This window comes from Gorilla gorilla, chromosome X, assembly GCF_029281585.2.
Source record: "Gorilla gorilla gorilla isolate KB3781 chromosome X, NHGRI_mGorGor1-v2.1_pri, whole genome shotgun sequence".
In the NCBI taxonomy this organism is placed as follows: domain Eukaryota; kingdom Metazoa; phylum Chordata; class Mammalia; order Primates; family Hominidae; genus Gorilla; species Gorilla gorilla.
The window spans coordinates 96,039,843-96,056,361 of NC_073247.2; positions in this window are offsets into that span (position 1 = coordinate 96,039,843).

A 16,519-nucleotide genomic window follows, 5' to 3' on the forward strand; every position below is an offset into this window, starting at 1 on the left:
AATCAGAAAACACAGAACTGAATAAAACTAGAATTAAAAATTACTCTTTAAAATTTGGCTTAAACAAAATAAATACTGAAAATGATGGATTATAACTCATTGTATATATCAAATAATTATCCATGAGCCCATATTGAAATGAAAAAATTATTGACTAGGTAAATACACGAGAGAGAAGAGAAAGTTTATATCTACTGGTAAATGAGTACATTTAATTTTAATTACTTTTTTGTACTTCAGGTAACTTAATAAACTTCTTTGAAATCCTTAAAAAAATGAAAAAGAAAAAGTATACTACGCAGGTAGTAAATGTAGAAAAAATTGATGAAAATAGAAAATCACTATTTGGCAAACACCACAGTAATAATTGTTTCAGATAAGAATCATTCATGTATGCTAAAATCAGTGGACAAAAGTATTATGAAAATCAGGATATTTGCATAGTCTCAAATTATTTCCCCAATAGTTAATTGTCAAGAGAAAAAATACTGACTTCGGAGTGTAGAATCCCTTAACGCAATGATCAAAGTTAATACTACTAGTAATGGGAAAAATGGACATTATATGTTTTCTGAAATGATGCACTGAAAAGCACACATTTTTATTTCTAGGGTATTTCTACCAAAATGCATAATCTTATAGCAAACCAAGTTGAGGAATATTCTACAGAATAACTGCCAGTACTCTTTAAAGGCATCAAGGTGACAAAGAAAGACTAAGACGCTGTTCTAGTCTAAAGGAGAGTAAGGAGATATGACACTAAATGTAACAAATGACCCTGAATTATTGTCTGGATCAGAAAAAGCCTATTAGTGGAACCACTGGTGAAATTTAAGGTCTGCAGATTAGATACTATTATATCATTAATTTCCTCTTCTTGATAATTATACCATGGTTACATAAGCTAATAATGATTGGAGAATTTGATAAAAGGTATTTAAGAATTGGTTGTATAATTTTTGCAACTTTTTTATAAGCTTGAAACTGTAAGATACAAAGTCAAAAAGGTAAAAAACAAATGTAAATATTGGCTTATATTTTTCAACACAACAGATGTGTTTGCTCTGTTATTAACTTGCTCTCACAATTCTTCCTAATATTGGCTAGGGGAAATTCAGTATATCATGTATTGAACCCATCTCACATGCTAGCTATGAAAAGATGTGGAAGACCCTAAAATGAGTAAAGACCTCTACTCAGGTCTCAGTGTAACAGGGAAAAAAGACATACCCAACTAAGATGAACAGCTGTGATCAGTGTTGTAAGAGACAGGCAGATAGTGTGTTATAGGCACTCGAAAAAAGTTTAGTTCCTGCTTTGAAGTGTTAGGGAAAATGCCATTGAAAAATTAATTTTCAGGCTAGGATTTGAAGGATGGTAGGATTTTGACAAGTACAATTTGAGGTAACGGGCATACAAAGCTAAGAGAATAGCACGAATAAACCTTGGAGGAGAAAAAAAAAAGAAAGACCACCCTCCCCATATGTCCCAATAGAGCAAATTTGTACATCTTGTTACAGGCCATATTATTGGGCTATAATTTGATTATTATAAATTTTTATTGTTCATTAAACTGCAGACTCATTCCCACAAACCACTCAATTTGAAAGGTGCCTTAGAGATCTTACCCAACCACCTCATTTTGGTGCTGGAAAAAATGAAGAGGCTCTTCTAAGGCCTCACGAAGTTCGCAGCAGCAGTAGGGCCAAAACCCAGAGCTCTTATCTCCCAATTTAGTGCTTTATCTACTCTAACATTGTGAAACTTTTAAATAAGCATTGTAATGTCAGTCAGGCACATTACTGTGCAGACACAGGAATCTTCATACTGGCTTCTTCAGACTCCTATCTTCCTAGAATTTAGCTGTACTGCAATTCTGCTCTCCTTTCCCTGTGCCCCTCCTATATTCATTATAAAGTTTTACATTGAAGATGGGTAGAGGCACAGTTTCAAGGCACTCTGTGACAGCCAGCAAGTAGCCAGCTATTTATTAGCTAACTTTGATGGGACTAAAGTTCTATTCTAGTAAACCCACTCATGGGCTCCTTTCTTCTGCCTATAATTGGCTGATGAATCATTCTTTAATCTGAAACAAAACAGTCAACAGAAAAGCCAAATTATCTTGTCATTGTATCTCTTCAGGTAAGTCTTCATAACCATCCTACACACCCTTCCCTCAGAATCAAATGCTTTCCTTTTTGAACAAATGACTTATAAATTCTAGAAATGCAGCTGTGCACAGTGGCATGCCTTTACTGCCAGCTACCCATGCCAGGTTGACATGGGTGAAGAAATCACTTGAGTCCAGGAGTTCGAGGCTGCAGTGGGCTATGATCATGCTTGTAAATATCCTCTACACTCTAGCCTGAGCAACATAGCAAGATCTTGTCTCTTAAAAAAATTAAAAGATAATTAAAAATGCATTTGCTGAAAGAGTAATGTCCCCAGAAAGCATGAAGCCAGGCCAGGGCACTTATGAAGGAGAATGTGGGAGTTAGGTTGGAGGTTACGGATGAATTCTTTCTACTCCTTACACAACTAACTGATTGTATCCATTCTGAAGGCATATATCTAAGAATTTGTTCCTTGCTAAACAAACAAACAAAAATTTCCTATTTTTCTCAATATATCACTCTCTCATCTGTGTTGATGTAGAAAAGATCTATGCATGTAGCATAAGCAATTATGAGAGGGAGGCAGTGGGGACTTAGAAGTCTTCTCACCTCACTGCTCACTAGATCTGCAAGGTCAAAGGGAGATCTAGAGATCCCTTTGTAAATCTAAGCAGTTTGCCAGTAAATCTTATGATTCCCATTGCAGCAGAAATCCCCCCTGTCATGCACAAAGCCAAGGTTAAATTCATTTAAATTTGAACCCAAGTAACCAGACTGGCCATGAATAACAATGATAAAAGCACAAAGCACAAAGCACAAAGAAATGATGAGGATGGAAGCAAGACTTTGTGGCTTTTCAGCAAAAGAAACACTGTCTTCCATGGTTAATGAGTCATTAAAAGAAAGCAGCTACCTCTGTAACTCTCACATTTAGGAGCAGCTGCTGTTATGAATTAGAATCACAACCAGAGCATCAGGAAGTCTTGACTTCTAGAGTGATATGCATATATGTATCCTCAAAATTATTGTGTCCAAATAAATATAGTGAAAGAAGTCAAGATTATAGTTGCCTGTTACCTTTCTTATTTTTGGCACGTTGTCTCCATGTCGCCTATTTCAGTTCTTCCCCATTGGCAAAAAGGCCTAGAGAGTGATACACTTGATTTCAATTCTCTCTTCCTACTTACCACTACTATCTGCTCCTTCCTCTCCCACCACCAACAGTTGCCTGTCCTCTGTCCCATTTTCTCAGGACCTTCTAAAAGAAGAACTAGATGACTTGGTTGAGACTGATGACTGTGTAATATGTTCCCCTCTCAGATAACCTTTATATTCTAATAATGCCCTTTAATCCTTTATCAAAAGAAGTAGCAAACTAGGAAAGGGGTTACATTTTGGGGATGGAATGTGTCTGATTGCTCTTCACATCACCACATGGAGCTGGCCATATATTTCACCCAATGGGTAAGGTTGGCCTGGTATAATAGAGCACCACTTGAATAGTAATAATAGCAAAGATGCTCTAAACAGCTTCCTACTGTGTACTCCATAGATATAGTCTAATAAGTTAATAATGCAGAGCATAAACATCTAAAGCTGAATTGCTAATATGTGGTCGTTTCACTGAGAAGAAAGTTACTAATTTGAGTTTTACTTGAATTATCACCATCCTTCCAACACACATACCTCCTTGCTACTTCCCCTAGGATTGCTGAAATAGCCTCTCCTCAATCATCTATTATCTATCTTGCTCATTCCCACCCCAGTCTGGATGCTGCTAATTAGCTCTCTTTATGGATGGATGCCATCTGATAATTAAATAACGAGAATACTAACAAGGTATGTGACTTTTAATCTTTATCTTATGTAGCTGCTTTGTAGACTCTTCTAGCCATTCTGAGCCAGGGAATGTCTTCATAATTCAACTGTTATCATAAGAATATAATTTTCTGCTTTATATCTTGGCTACAAAACAGTATTTGAGATGGCAAATTAGAAATCGAAAGCCACTTCAAATAAACAGCACCATAGTCAATATGTTACTCATTCCTTTATACAGTTCCTGTAATAGGTTCAATGACAGAGTTGGGCTTCTCAGCCCTGGGGAGGCAAATTTTCTCCAGGGACAGTATGACATTCTGCAAAAGGAAATTATCTTTAATTATTAACTATAGGAAATAAATATAACTCAGACAAGCATTTTTAGGAAGCAGGTGGGTCAAAGTCAAACTGATGACAAGGTTGTCCTGACTTTCCCCCCAAATCAGAAATAATGCAAGAGTGTATATGTAAAGCATGTAGGTGGTTAGAAAGCCAAAGACAGAGTACTCTCAAATAAGTGTCTCAACTTACAAGGCTCAGGCAGAAGCTGAATGAAAAATATATTTCCTACACAGTTCTCTGAAGGTCAGACCCCAGGAAGAGTCCTTTTTGTAGTAGGGAATTCCAAAGGTAGATGTGCTATTTTGGCTCAAGAACAGAGCATTTTCACAATCTGAGTGACGACAGGTATACAATTTGGATAACAACATGATTAGAAATACCCATTGAGCAGCTGTGTGTTAAGGGAGGCAGAAAGAATGAGAAGTTCTTAATTCACTCATAGGGAGATGACAATTGACTGAGAGTCCAAAGGGTTGCATTATGACATTTTACTTACATGCCTGAATTTAAATTAACTGTTGTAAGAGGAAGAGACAAGCATCCCAGAGCTGTGCAGTAGGAAAAAGTCAAATGTTAACATTTTAAACATGCTTATGAACAAAGTTGACAACTTTACTTGCAAGGCAGCATAGGGTATCAGGAGAAAAAGCAAGTCTAGATAAAAGAATGTTTGAGTCCTAGTTCTAGCGTCTACTATTGGTTGGCTATGTGTTCTTGGACAATTTACTTCCCCTTTCTGGGATTCAGTTTCCTCAATTTAAAAATAATTGGTTTTCTCTCTATTAGTATTTTTCAGACCTAATGAAAAGGTGGGGGGGGGGCAATATGGGGTTGCCTGATTTTTATCTTAGCAATAATGACACTTTAAAAGATACTTTAAAAAATACCCTACCATCTGCTATTACCGTCATATGTTAACTGAAGATAAAATGGTACTTACCTGACAGATTTGTTGTGAGGATTAAATGAGTTAATATATGTAAAGTGTTTAGAATAGTTCCTGACACACAGTGAATATTTCATTTATGTTATTGACATTACTACCATTATTATTAATTCAGTACATAAATATATTTAACAGATAATTTAAAAATATATAACTATAGGAAAAATAAGTATTGCAGTTAATTAAATTCAGCTTTATGAACAATTCAATATATCCTTATTTTTTTGTGGAAAATTCTCATAGACCAGGACAAGTCTGGCATTTGGTAATTACTGGACTGGGTAATCTTAAAAACTCACTTCCATCACTAATGTTCTATTTAGAGGGTTCATTTAAAACTTAAAAATAACTAATTGATAAATAACACATTGAACTTTATGGGTCTTCATAACATTTACCAGTATTAATTTGAGTTAATTATGGCAAAACCGAGAAATTTGAAAACCTATTTTTGTGCCCCCTTACTAACTTTAGAAGATTCTCTTTCCCTTTATCCACTTATAGCTTATTCTGTCATGTGTTTTCACTAATTCCTGCTAAAGCCTTTATATCATTAAAACTTTAGCATTGCCACTAAGAATGTCGACCACTGACATTAACCAGCTAATTGAAATGAAGCTCCTGAAAAGTGCAGCTCTTGGGACAGAGGTGGAGGTGGAAGGTAATCTGTTAAAGGCTGGATTCACAAAGTTTGCTAGCTGGGTGAAGGTTCATCTGAGGGTCATTACATTGCTGCAAGTAAAGTATGCAGTTAAGGCAAAGAAAAAAAATCCTGTGAAATTAAATATACTAAATGTTCACTTCATTTACTAATTTCTACGGTATTTTATCTCAAGAAATATTTTCCATATAAAGTTAATACTAACAATCCAGTCTTGCCTCCAACTTCTTCCTCACATGAAGTTTCTATTTAGCTAAAATTAATTTATTTTTATTATTATTATTATACATTAAGTTCTAGGGCACATGTGCATGACATGCAGGTTTGTTACATATGTATACATGTGACATGTTGGTGTGCTGCACCCATTAACTCATCATTTACAATAGGTATTCCTCCTAATGCTATCCCACCCCCTCCCCCAACCCCACAACAGGCCCTGGTGTGTGATGTTCCCCACCCTGTGTCCAAGCGTTTTCATTGTTCAATTCCCACCTATGAGTGAGAACATGTGGTGTTTGGTTTTCTGTCCTTGCGAGAGTTTGCTCAGAATGATGGTTTCCAGCTTCATCCATGTTCCTTCAAAGGACATGAACTCATCCTTTTTTATGGCTGCATAGTATTCCATGGTGTATATGTGCCACATTTTCTTAATCCAGTCTATCATTGATGGACATTTGGGTTGGTTCCAAGTCTGTGCTATTGTGAATAGTGCCGCAATAAACATACATGTGCATGTGTCTTTATAGTACCATGATTTATAATCCTTTGGGTATATACCCAGTAATGGGATTGCTGGGTCAAATGGTATTTCTAGTTCTAGATCCCTGAGGAATTGCCACACTGTCTTCCACAATGGTTGAACTAGTGTAAACTCCCACCAACAATGTAAAAGCATTCCTATTTCTCCACATCCTCTCCAGCACCTGTTGTTTCTTGTACATTTGTTTAAGTTCTTTGTAGATTCTGGATATAGCCCTTTGTCAGATGGGTAGATTGCAAAAATTTTCTCCCATTCTGTAGGTTGCCTGCTCACTCTGATCGTAGTTTCTTTTGCTGTGCAGAAGCTCTTTAGTTTAATTAGATCCCATTTGTCTATTTTGGCTTTTGTTGCCATTGCTTTTGGTGTTTTAGTCATGAAGTCCTTGCCCATGCCTATGTCCTGAATGGTATTGCCTAGGTTTTCTTCTAGGGTTTTTATGGTTTTAGGTCTAACATTTAAGTCTTTAATCCATCTTGAATTAATTTTTTTATAAGGTGTAAGGAAGGGATCCAGTTTCAGCTTTCTACTTATGGATAGCCAGTTTTCCCAGCACCATTTATTAAATAGGGAATCATTTCCCCATTGCTTGTTTTTGTCAGGTTTGTCAAAGATCAGATGGTTGTAGATGTGTGGTATTATTTCTGAGGGCTCTGTTCTGTTCCATTGGTCTATATCTCTGTTTTGGTACCAGTACCATGCTGTTTTGGTTACTGTAGCCTTGTAGTATAGTTTGAAGTCAGGTAGGATGATGCCTCCAGCTTTGTTCTTTTGGCTTAGGATTGACTTGGCAATGTGGGCTCTTTTTTGGTTCCATATGAACTTTAAAGTAGTTTTTTCCAATTCTGTGAAGGAAGTCATTGGTAGCTTGATGGGGATGGCATTAAATCTATAAATTACCTTGGGCAGTATGGCTATTTTCACAATATTGATTCTTCCTATCCATGAGCATGGAATGTTCTTCCATATGTTTGTGTCCTCTTTTATCTCATTGAGCAGTGGTTTGTAGTTCTCCTTGAAGAGGTCCTTCATATCCCTTGTAAGTTGGATTCCTAGGTATTTTATTCTCTTTGAAGCAATTGTGAATGGGAGTTCACTCATGATTTGGCTCTCTGTCTTTTCTTGCTGTATAGGAATGCTTGTGATTTTTGCACATTGATTTTGTATCCTGAGACTTTGCTGAAGTTGCTTATCAGCTTAAGGAGATTTGGGGTGAGACAGTGGGGTTTTCTAAATATAAAATCATGTCATCTGCAAATAGGAACAATTTGACTTCCTCTTTTCCTAATTGAATACCCTTTATTTCTTTCTCCTGCCTGATTGCCCTGGCCAGAACTCCCAACACTATGTTGAATAGGAGTGGTGAGAGAGGGCATCCCTGTCTTGTGCCAGTTTTCAAAGGCAGTGCTTCCAGTTTTTGCCCATTCAGTATGATACTGGCTGTGGGTTTGTCATAAATAGCTCTTATTATTTTGAAATATGTCCCATCAATAACTAGTTTACTGAGAGTTTTTAGCATGAAAGGCTGTTGAATTTTGTTGAAGGCCTTCTCTGCATCTATTATCATGTAGTTTTTGTCTTAGTTCTGTTTATATGATGGATTACATTTTTTGATTTGCATATGTTGAACCAGCCTTGCATCCCTGGAATGAAGCCAGCTTATTTGTGGTGGATAAGCTTTTTGATGTGCTGCTGGATTTGGTTTGCCAGTATTTTACTGAGGATTTTTGCATCAATGTTCATCAGGGATATTGGTCTAAAATTCTCTTTTTTTGTTGTGTCTCTGCCAGGCTTTGGTATCAGGATGATGCTGGCCTCATAAAATGAGTTAGGGAGTATTCTCTCTTTTCCTATTGATTGGAATAGTTTCAGAAAGAATGGTACCAGCTCCTCTTTGTACCTCTGATAGAATTCGGCTGTGAATCCATCTGGTCCTGGACTTTTTTTGGTTGGTAGGCTATCAATTATTGCCTCAATTTCAGAGCCTGTTATTGGTCTATTCAGAGATTCAACTTCTTCCTGGTTTAGTCTTGGGAGAGTGTATGTGTCCAGAAATTTATCCATTTCTTCTAGATTTTATAGTTTATTTTCATAGAGGTATTTGTAGTATTCTCTGACGGTAGTTTGTATTTCTGTGAGATCAGTGGTGATATCCCCTTTATTATTTTTCATGGCGTCTATTTGATTCTTCTCTCTTTTCTTCTTTATTAGTCTTGCTAGCAGTCTATCAATTCTGCTGATCTTTTTGAAAAACCAGCTCCTGGATTCGTTGATTTTTTGAAGGGTTATTTGTGTCTCTATCTCCTTCAGTTCTGCTTTGATCTTAGTTATTTTTTGCCTTCTGCTAGCTTTTGGATTTTCTTGCTCTTGCTTCTCTAGTTCTTTTAATTGTGTTGTTAGGGTGTCGATTTTAGATCTTTCCTGCTTTCTCTTGTGGGTATTTCATGCTATAAATTTCCCTCTACACACTGCTTTAGCTGTGTCCCACAGATTCTGGTACGTTGTGTCTTTGTTCTCATTGTTTTCAAAGAACATCTTTATTTCTGCTTTCATTTCATTATTTACCCAGTAGTCATTCAGGAGCATGTTGTTCAGTTTCCTTGTAGTTGTGTGGTTTTGAGTGAGTTTCTTAATCCTGAGTTCTAATATGATTGCACTGTGGTCTGAGAGACAGTTTGTTGTGATTTCTGTTCTTTTACATTTGCTGAGGAGTGCTTTACTTCCCACTATGTGGTCAATTTTGGAATAAGTGCGATGTGGTGCTCAGGAGAATGTATATTCTGTTGATTTGGGGTGGAGAGTTCTGTAGATGTCTATTAGGTCTGCTTGGTGCAGAGCTGGGTTCAAATCCTGGATATCCTTGTTAACCTTCTGTCTCGTTGATCTGTCTAATACGGACAGTGTGGTGTTAAAGTCTCCCAATATTATTTTGTGGGAGTCTAAGTCTCTTTGTGGGTCTCTAAGGACTTGCTTTATGAATCTGTTTTCTCCTGTATTGGTTGCATATATATTTAGGATAGTTAGGCCTTCTTGTTGAATTGATCCCTTTACCATAATGTAATGGCCTTTTTGTCTCTTTTGATCTTTGTTGGTGTAAAGCCAGTTTTATCAGAGACTAGGATTGCAACCCCTGCTTTTTTTTTTTTTTTCCATTTGCTTGGTAGATCTTCCTCCATCCATTTGTTTTGAGCCTATTTGTGTCTCTGCACATGAGATGGGTCTCCTGAATACAGCACAATGAAGAGTCTTGACTCTGTTTCCAATTTGTCAGTCTATGTCTTTTAATTGGGGCATTTAGTCCATTTATATTTAAGATTAATATGTTATGTGTGAATTTGATCCTGTCATTATGATGTTAGCTGGTTATTTAGCCCGTTAGTTGATGCAGTTTCTTCCTAGCATCAATGGTCTTTACAATTTGGCATGTTTTTGCAGTGGCTGGTACTGGTTGTTCCTTTCCATGTTTAATGCTTCCTTCAGGAGCTCTTGTAAGGCAGGCCTGGTGGTAACAAAGTCTCTTAGCATTTGCTTGTCTGTAAAGGAGTTTATTTTTCCTTCACTTATGAAGCGTAGTTTGGCTGGTATGAGATTCTGGATTGAAAATTCTTTTCTTTAAGAATGTTGAATATCGGCCCCCACTCTCTTCTGGCTTGTAGAGTTTCTGCCGAGAGATCAGCTGTTAGTCTGATGGGCTTCCCTTTGTGGGTAACCTGACCTTTCTCTTTGGTGCCCCTTAACATTTTTTCCTTCATTTCAACCTTGGTGAATCTGACAATTATGTGTCTTGGGGTTGCTCTTCTCGAGGAGTATCTTTGTGGTGTTCTCTGTATTTCTGGAATTTGAATGTTGGCCTGCCTTGCTAGGTTGGGGAAGTTCTCCTGGATAATATCCTGCAGAGTGTTTTCCAGCTTGGTTCCATTATCCCCGTTACTTTCAGGTACACCAATCAGACGTAGACTTGGTCTTTTCACATAGTCCCATATGTCTTGGAGGCTTTGTTCATTTCTTTTTACCCCTTTTTCTCTAAATTTCTCTTCTCTCTTCATTTCATTCATCTGATCTTCAATCACTGATACCCTTTCTTCCACTTGATCAAATCGGCTACTGAGGCTTGTGCATGTGTCACGAAGTTCTTGTGCCATGGTTGTCAGCTCCATCAGGTCATTTAAGGTCTTCTCAACACTGTTTATTCTAGTTAGCCATTCGTCTAATCTTTTTTCAAGGTTTTTAGCTTCCTTGCGATGGGTTCGAATATCCTCCTTTAGCTCAGAGAAGTTTGTTATTATGGATCTTCTGAAGCCTACTTCTGTCAACTAGTCAAAGTTATTCTCTGTCCAGCTTTGTTCCTTTGCTGGCAAGGAGGTGCGATCCTTTGGAGGAGAGGAGGCACTCTGGTTTTTAGAATTTTCCCCTCTTCTGCTCTGGTTTCTCCCTATCTTTGTGGTTTTATCTCCGTTTGGTCCTTGATGATGGTGACCTACAGATGGGGTTTTGGTGTGGATGTCCTTTTTGTTGATGTTGATGCTGTTCCTTTCTGTTTGTTAATTTTCCTTCTAACTGTCAGGTCCCTCAGCTGCAGGTCTGTTGGAGTTTGCTAGAGGTCCACTGCAGACCCTGTTTGCCTGGGTATCACCAGCAGAGGCTGCAGAACAGCAAATATTGCAGAACAGCAAATATTGCTGCCTGATCCTTCCTCTGGAAGCTTCATCTCAGAGGCGCACCTGGCATTATGAGGTGTCAGTTGGCCCCTACTGGGAGGTGTCTCCCAGTTAGGCTACACAGGGGTCAGGGACCCACTTGAGGAGGCAGTCTGTCCATTCTCAGAGCTCAAACACCATGCTAGGAGAACCATAGCTCTCTTCAGAGCTGTCAGACAGGGACGTTTAAGTCTGCAGAAGTTTCTGCTGCCTTTTCTTCAACTATGCCCTGCCCCCTGAGGTAGAGTCTACAGAGGCAGGCAGGCCTTATTGAGCTGCGGTGGGCTCCACCCAGTTGGAGCTTCCTGGCCACTTTGTTTACCTAGTCAAGACTCAGCAATGGCGGATGTCCCTCCCCTAGCCTTGCTGCTGACTCGCAGTTTGATCTCGGACTGCTGTGGTAGCAGTGAGCAAGGCTCCGTGGGCGTGGGACCCACTGAGCCAGGCGTGGGATATAATCTCCTGGTATGCTGTTTGCTAAGACCATTGGAAAAGCGCAGTATTAGGGTGGGAGTGTCCCGAGTTTCCAGGTACCATCTGTCATGGTTTCCCTTGGCTAGGAAAGGGAATTCCCCCACCCCTTGTGCTTCCCAGGTGAGGTGATGCCATACACTGGTTCAGCTCACACTCCATGGGCTGCACTCATTGTCCAACAAGTTCCAGTGAGATGAAACTGGTACCTCAGTTGGAAATGCAGAATCACCTGTCTTCTGCATTGCTCACACTGGGAGCTGTAGACTGGAGCTGTTCCTATTCGGCCATCTTGGAATGATCTCTCCGCTAAAATTCATTTCTTAATGTTGCTTATGCTTTCATTATTTGCCTGTGCCATTCCTTCTCTTTGGAGAGCATCATTACCTTTACTTTCTGTCTCTGCCAATTAGAATTCTGTTAATCTTTCAAAGTTTGTCTTAATCACTATCTTTTCCATGAAGCCTCTCAATTCCTTCCATGTTTTCCAACTTTTCTATGTTATTTCCATGTTATTTCTCTTATTCTGCTTAATATCATAACAGTTGCTGTCTTTGTCTTTATCTCCTGACATAATCAAAAGTACCCTAAAGAGAGAGATTATGTCCTATTTATGTATTTATTTCCCATAGCATCAGGCTGCACTGTGCACAGAGAAGATGCTTTACAAATTGCTGGTAGAGTTTAATTCAAAAAGAGGTAGGTAAGTTGTGGTAATTTTTTTTTTTTTTTGAGGTGGAGTCTCACTCTGTCGCCCAGGCTGGAGTGCAGTGATGCAATCTCGGCTCACTGCAAACTCTGTCTCCTGGGTTCAAGCCATTCTCCTGCCTCAGCCTCCCGAGTAGCTGGGACTACAGGTACCCACCACCATGCCCAGCTAATTTTTTGTATTTTTAGTAGAGATGGGGTTTCACCATGTTAGCCAGGATGGTCTCGATCTCCTGACCTCATGATCTGCCCACCTTAGCCTCCCAAAGTGCTGGGATTACAGGTGTGATCCACTGCACCCAGCCCAGTTGTGGCAAATTTATATCTCATTAAATCTAACCCAGTTTGGGGTCCTGGACTTGCTGGAGTCACGGAGGCAGCATGATCTTAATACAAATCAGTGTGCCCAACATCTCATATATAAATATACACAACTACTATGTATCCGTAAAATTTTTTAAAAATACTGAAAACAAATGAAAAGGTAAGTCAATGTACCCCTCACAGTCTTAGGCTGTTTTATATCATATGTAGTAGGGAGTGAAAGATGTGTTTAAAAGCTCCCACATGCCTTACATGCCTCCCCATAGGTTGTCTGGCATGTAAGCTAACTCACCTTCTTAATATGCTCCTGGAAATGAAAAATTATAGCACAGCTTTGTGCCCAGCTCAGTTGTCATTCTACATAGCAGTGGCTCCATCCTCTGCCTATTAAGGACTAGTATTGACTTCCTCAACTATTATGACGGTTGAATGGATTGAGCAGGTTACTGACAGTGCAAATCCCTGAGAGCAATCCTCTTATTTCTGACAATTTATTTGCAGTAGCAATGCTTGGTAAGGTATTCCACATCACGGTACCTATAGAAAATAATACTCTGTACAGCATACTAGAGTAAACAGACAAGGCTGTGAGGAATCAGAGGTAAGTCTGCCCCAAGGCATGCATTACTCCAGGCCCCAACTGGCCACCCTATGGACTGAGGAAAAATCAGTAGCTCAGCACATCTGAAACCCATTCCCACCAGTTGAGAAGCTCTACTATACATCATAGAATAGTGTCATAATGGCAGCAACCAGCTTGAATTTGATAAACAAGGTAGTATGCCTGTTGGAGCCACTAGTTCTAGAAGATAATATATGTTGAAGGTGGGAGGTAAAAAGGGAAGCCAAGAAAATAATCAATCAATAAATAGAATTTTCAGTGAGTTCCTAAACCCAAATAAATTTTATAAACTTCAGTTGCTGCCTCTCTCAAATGCATATAAGGTTAAAAAGCAATAAAATGGATTGGTGATACCCACACTTCCTGTCCAGACCATTGCAAATAGTCCAGGTTGACAATGAAATTAGTAGTTAAATAAGCAAGAGGATAAAGCCAGAGGAGGTGCAAGTTGACAATGAAATTAGTAGTTAAATAAGCAAGAGGATAAAGCCAGAGGAGGTGCAAGAGATGAGGAAAAAAGCAAACTGAGCCACAGAGTAATCGAGGTGAGTTGCAGCCAATGGAAATCCAAACCAAGTTTTGCAGTTTAGCACAATAATACAAACTTTGTAAACCATACAGTCATCATGAGAGAACAGAAATAAAAATAGAGCCACAAGCTCTCTTCACAAAGAGAGTAGTCAGCAATGAGAGAGCTAGGGCTGTGATGGGTGGTTGTGTTTTTCACCTTAACTTAGCAGAAGATTGTTCGTTTAAACACCAGTATCAGAAGTCTAGGCATGTGGAATTGCCTTGTGTGGACTTTCTCTAAGCTTTTACACACCACCCATATCTCAACCTTATTTCCAAAGAAAATGCAATTTTCTAAGTTCGTCTCAGAAAGTGGGACTGACTTTGCACTAAAGGTCAGGCTGAAAGTCATCCTGGAAATGTGTCTAACTTTCACACCTACCTTAAGTGCAAGTAGAAATTTTACAAACCCATGAAGTGAAAACCCAGAGAGGGTTTTAGGAAGACCCTTTAAATGTTTATGAGCTCTCCAGAAGAAGCATGAATGCACCTGTATCGCTATGGTGCTCCCATGTAGTGAATGCAGTTAGGAAAACTGATTATGGAGAAGGACAGTATGATGCCTTTTATTTCATAAATTGAACCTTGACCAATGCTTGAGGTGAATAGGATTTAAGACTTCAGGCTTCCGAAGATGGAACAGTGATCAATCACTCACCATCATCTTGCTGGCCCTTTTAAAGGTGGCAAGTACACGGTTCTATCAGATTGGTTGCCTTGCCTAAGCTGATAGATCAATTAAGTCATACAGCCAACAAGTTTGACAGATTCTTTTCAGTTTACTGACAATCGATTGGTTATTTTGGTATCAAGTAGATTCAGCCTCAGTATCTTCAGGGAATCTTTCTAGTGGGCACTTTGTAGAGAAAATATTTTGTTATAGTCAGGAAATATATTTTTAGGGGATTAATGGCTGCTGTTTATTTGAGAGGCTTGGGAACTTCAAATTGTATTTAAAGCAGGGCTCCCCATTTTCAACATGATCTTGGGTGAGTACTATAACCTCTGAGTGTCCTTATTTTATGCATTTACAGAATATGAAATCAAATAAACACTTTAATAAAATATCAAGTTGTATTTTTTCAGTCTCTGCTTCATCTCTATATCAGTTCAAGCATCAAATACTCAATATGATCACTTCTAAGTCAGGCAATAGTCTCCTGGGATAATACTACTAGAGTGACTGGTGGTTAGTGTAAAAGGGATCTTATGATAGTTCACACAAACAGGCTGAAAGCTAGCCTATTTGTGGGTACAGTCTTCTGACTTAGATATGAATATGTTGCCTCCTTATGTTCTTTATGAAGACACAGAGCAGAATCATTAATAATTCCTTATGGCCTATTGGAAAAACTGGAAAGAGAGAATATTGGAGTATTATCATCTAGTTCTCTGAAAAAGTAGTAGACCATATTTATTTCTCACTGCCTAAAATGTAGTCAAATCTACCTCTCTCCTTTCAGACTATGTTTCTGTGCTATGATTTAAATGTCCCTGCCGAAACACATGTTCATGTTTACTTGCCAATGTAGTGGTATTGGGGGAGTGTTTTAAGAAGTGATTAAGTCAGCCAGGCGTGGTGGCTCACACCTGTAATCCCAGCAGTTTGGGAGGCCAGGATGGGCAGATCACCTGAGGTTGGGAGTTCGAGACCAGCCTGACCAACATGGAGAAACCCTGTCTCTACTAAAAATACAAAATTAGCCAGGTGTGGTGCACATGCCTGTAATTTCAGCTACTCAGGAGGCCGAAGCAGGAGAATCACTTGAACCCATGAGGCAGAGGTTGTGGTGAGCCAAGATCATGCCATTGCACTCCAGCCTGGGCAACAAGAGCAAAACTCTGACTCAAAAAAAAAAAAAGAGGGAATTAAGTCATAAGGGTTTCACCCTAATGAATAGATTACTCGAGGGAGTAGATTAATTATGGTGGAAGTTTGGCCCTCATTTTCTCTCTGACTCTCACATGCTCTTGTTCTCTCTAGCCTACCCTTCTGCCATGGGATAATCCTTGTCAGATTCCTCTGCCCTAATCTTGACCTTCCCAGCCTCAAGAACTGTGAGAAACAAATTTCTTTTACTTATAAATTACTTAGTCTGAGGAATTCTGTTATAGCAACAGAAAACAGACTAAAACAATCTGTGAAATGAAGAAAATAACATGTATAACAGTATTTCATCTTACCAACAATGTACATCATTTATTACTAAGTAATGTAAACATCTTTAAAATAATATTTCACTCTATCCTACCCAAAGTGATCTACAGATTCAACGCAATCCCTATCAAGATCTCAATGACATTTTTTACAGAAAAAAATCTAAAATGTATATAGAATGTCAGGGGTCCCTGAATTGCCAAAACATTCTTGAAAAGTAACAAATTTGGAGGTCTCACACTTCCTGATTTCAAAATATACTGCAAAGCGACAGTAATCAAAACAATGTGGTACTGGCATAAAGACAGACACATAGACTAATAGA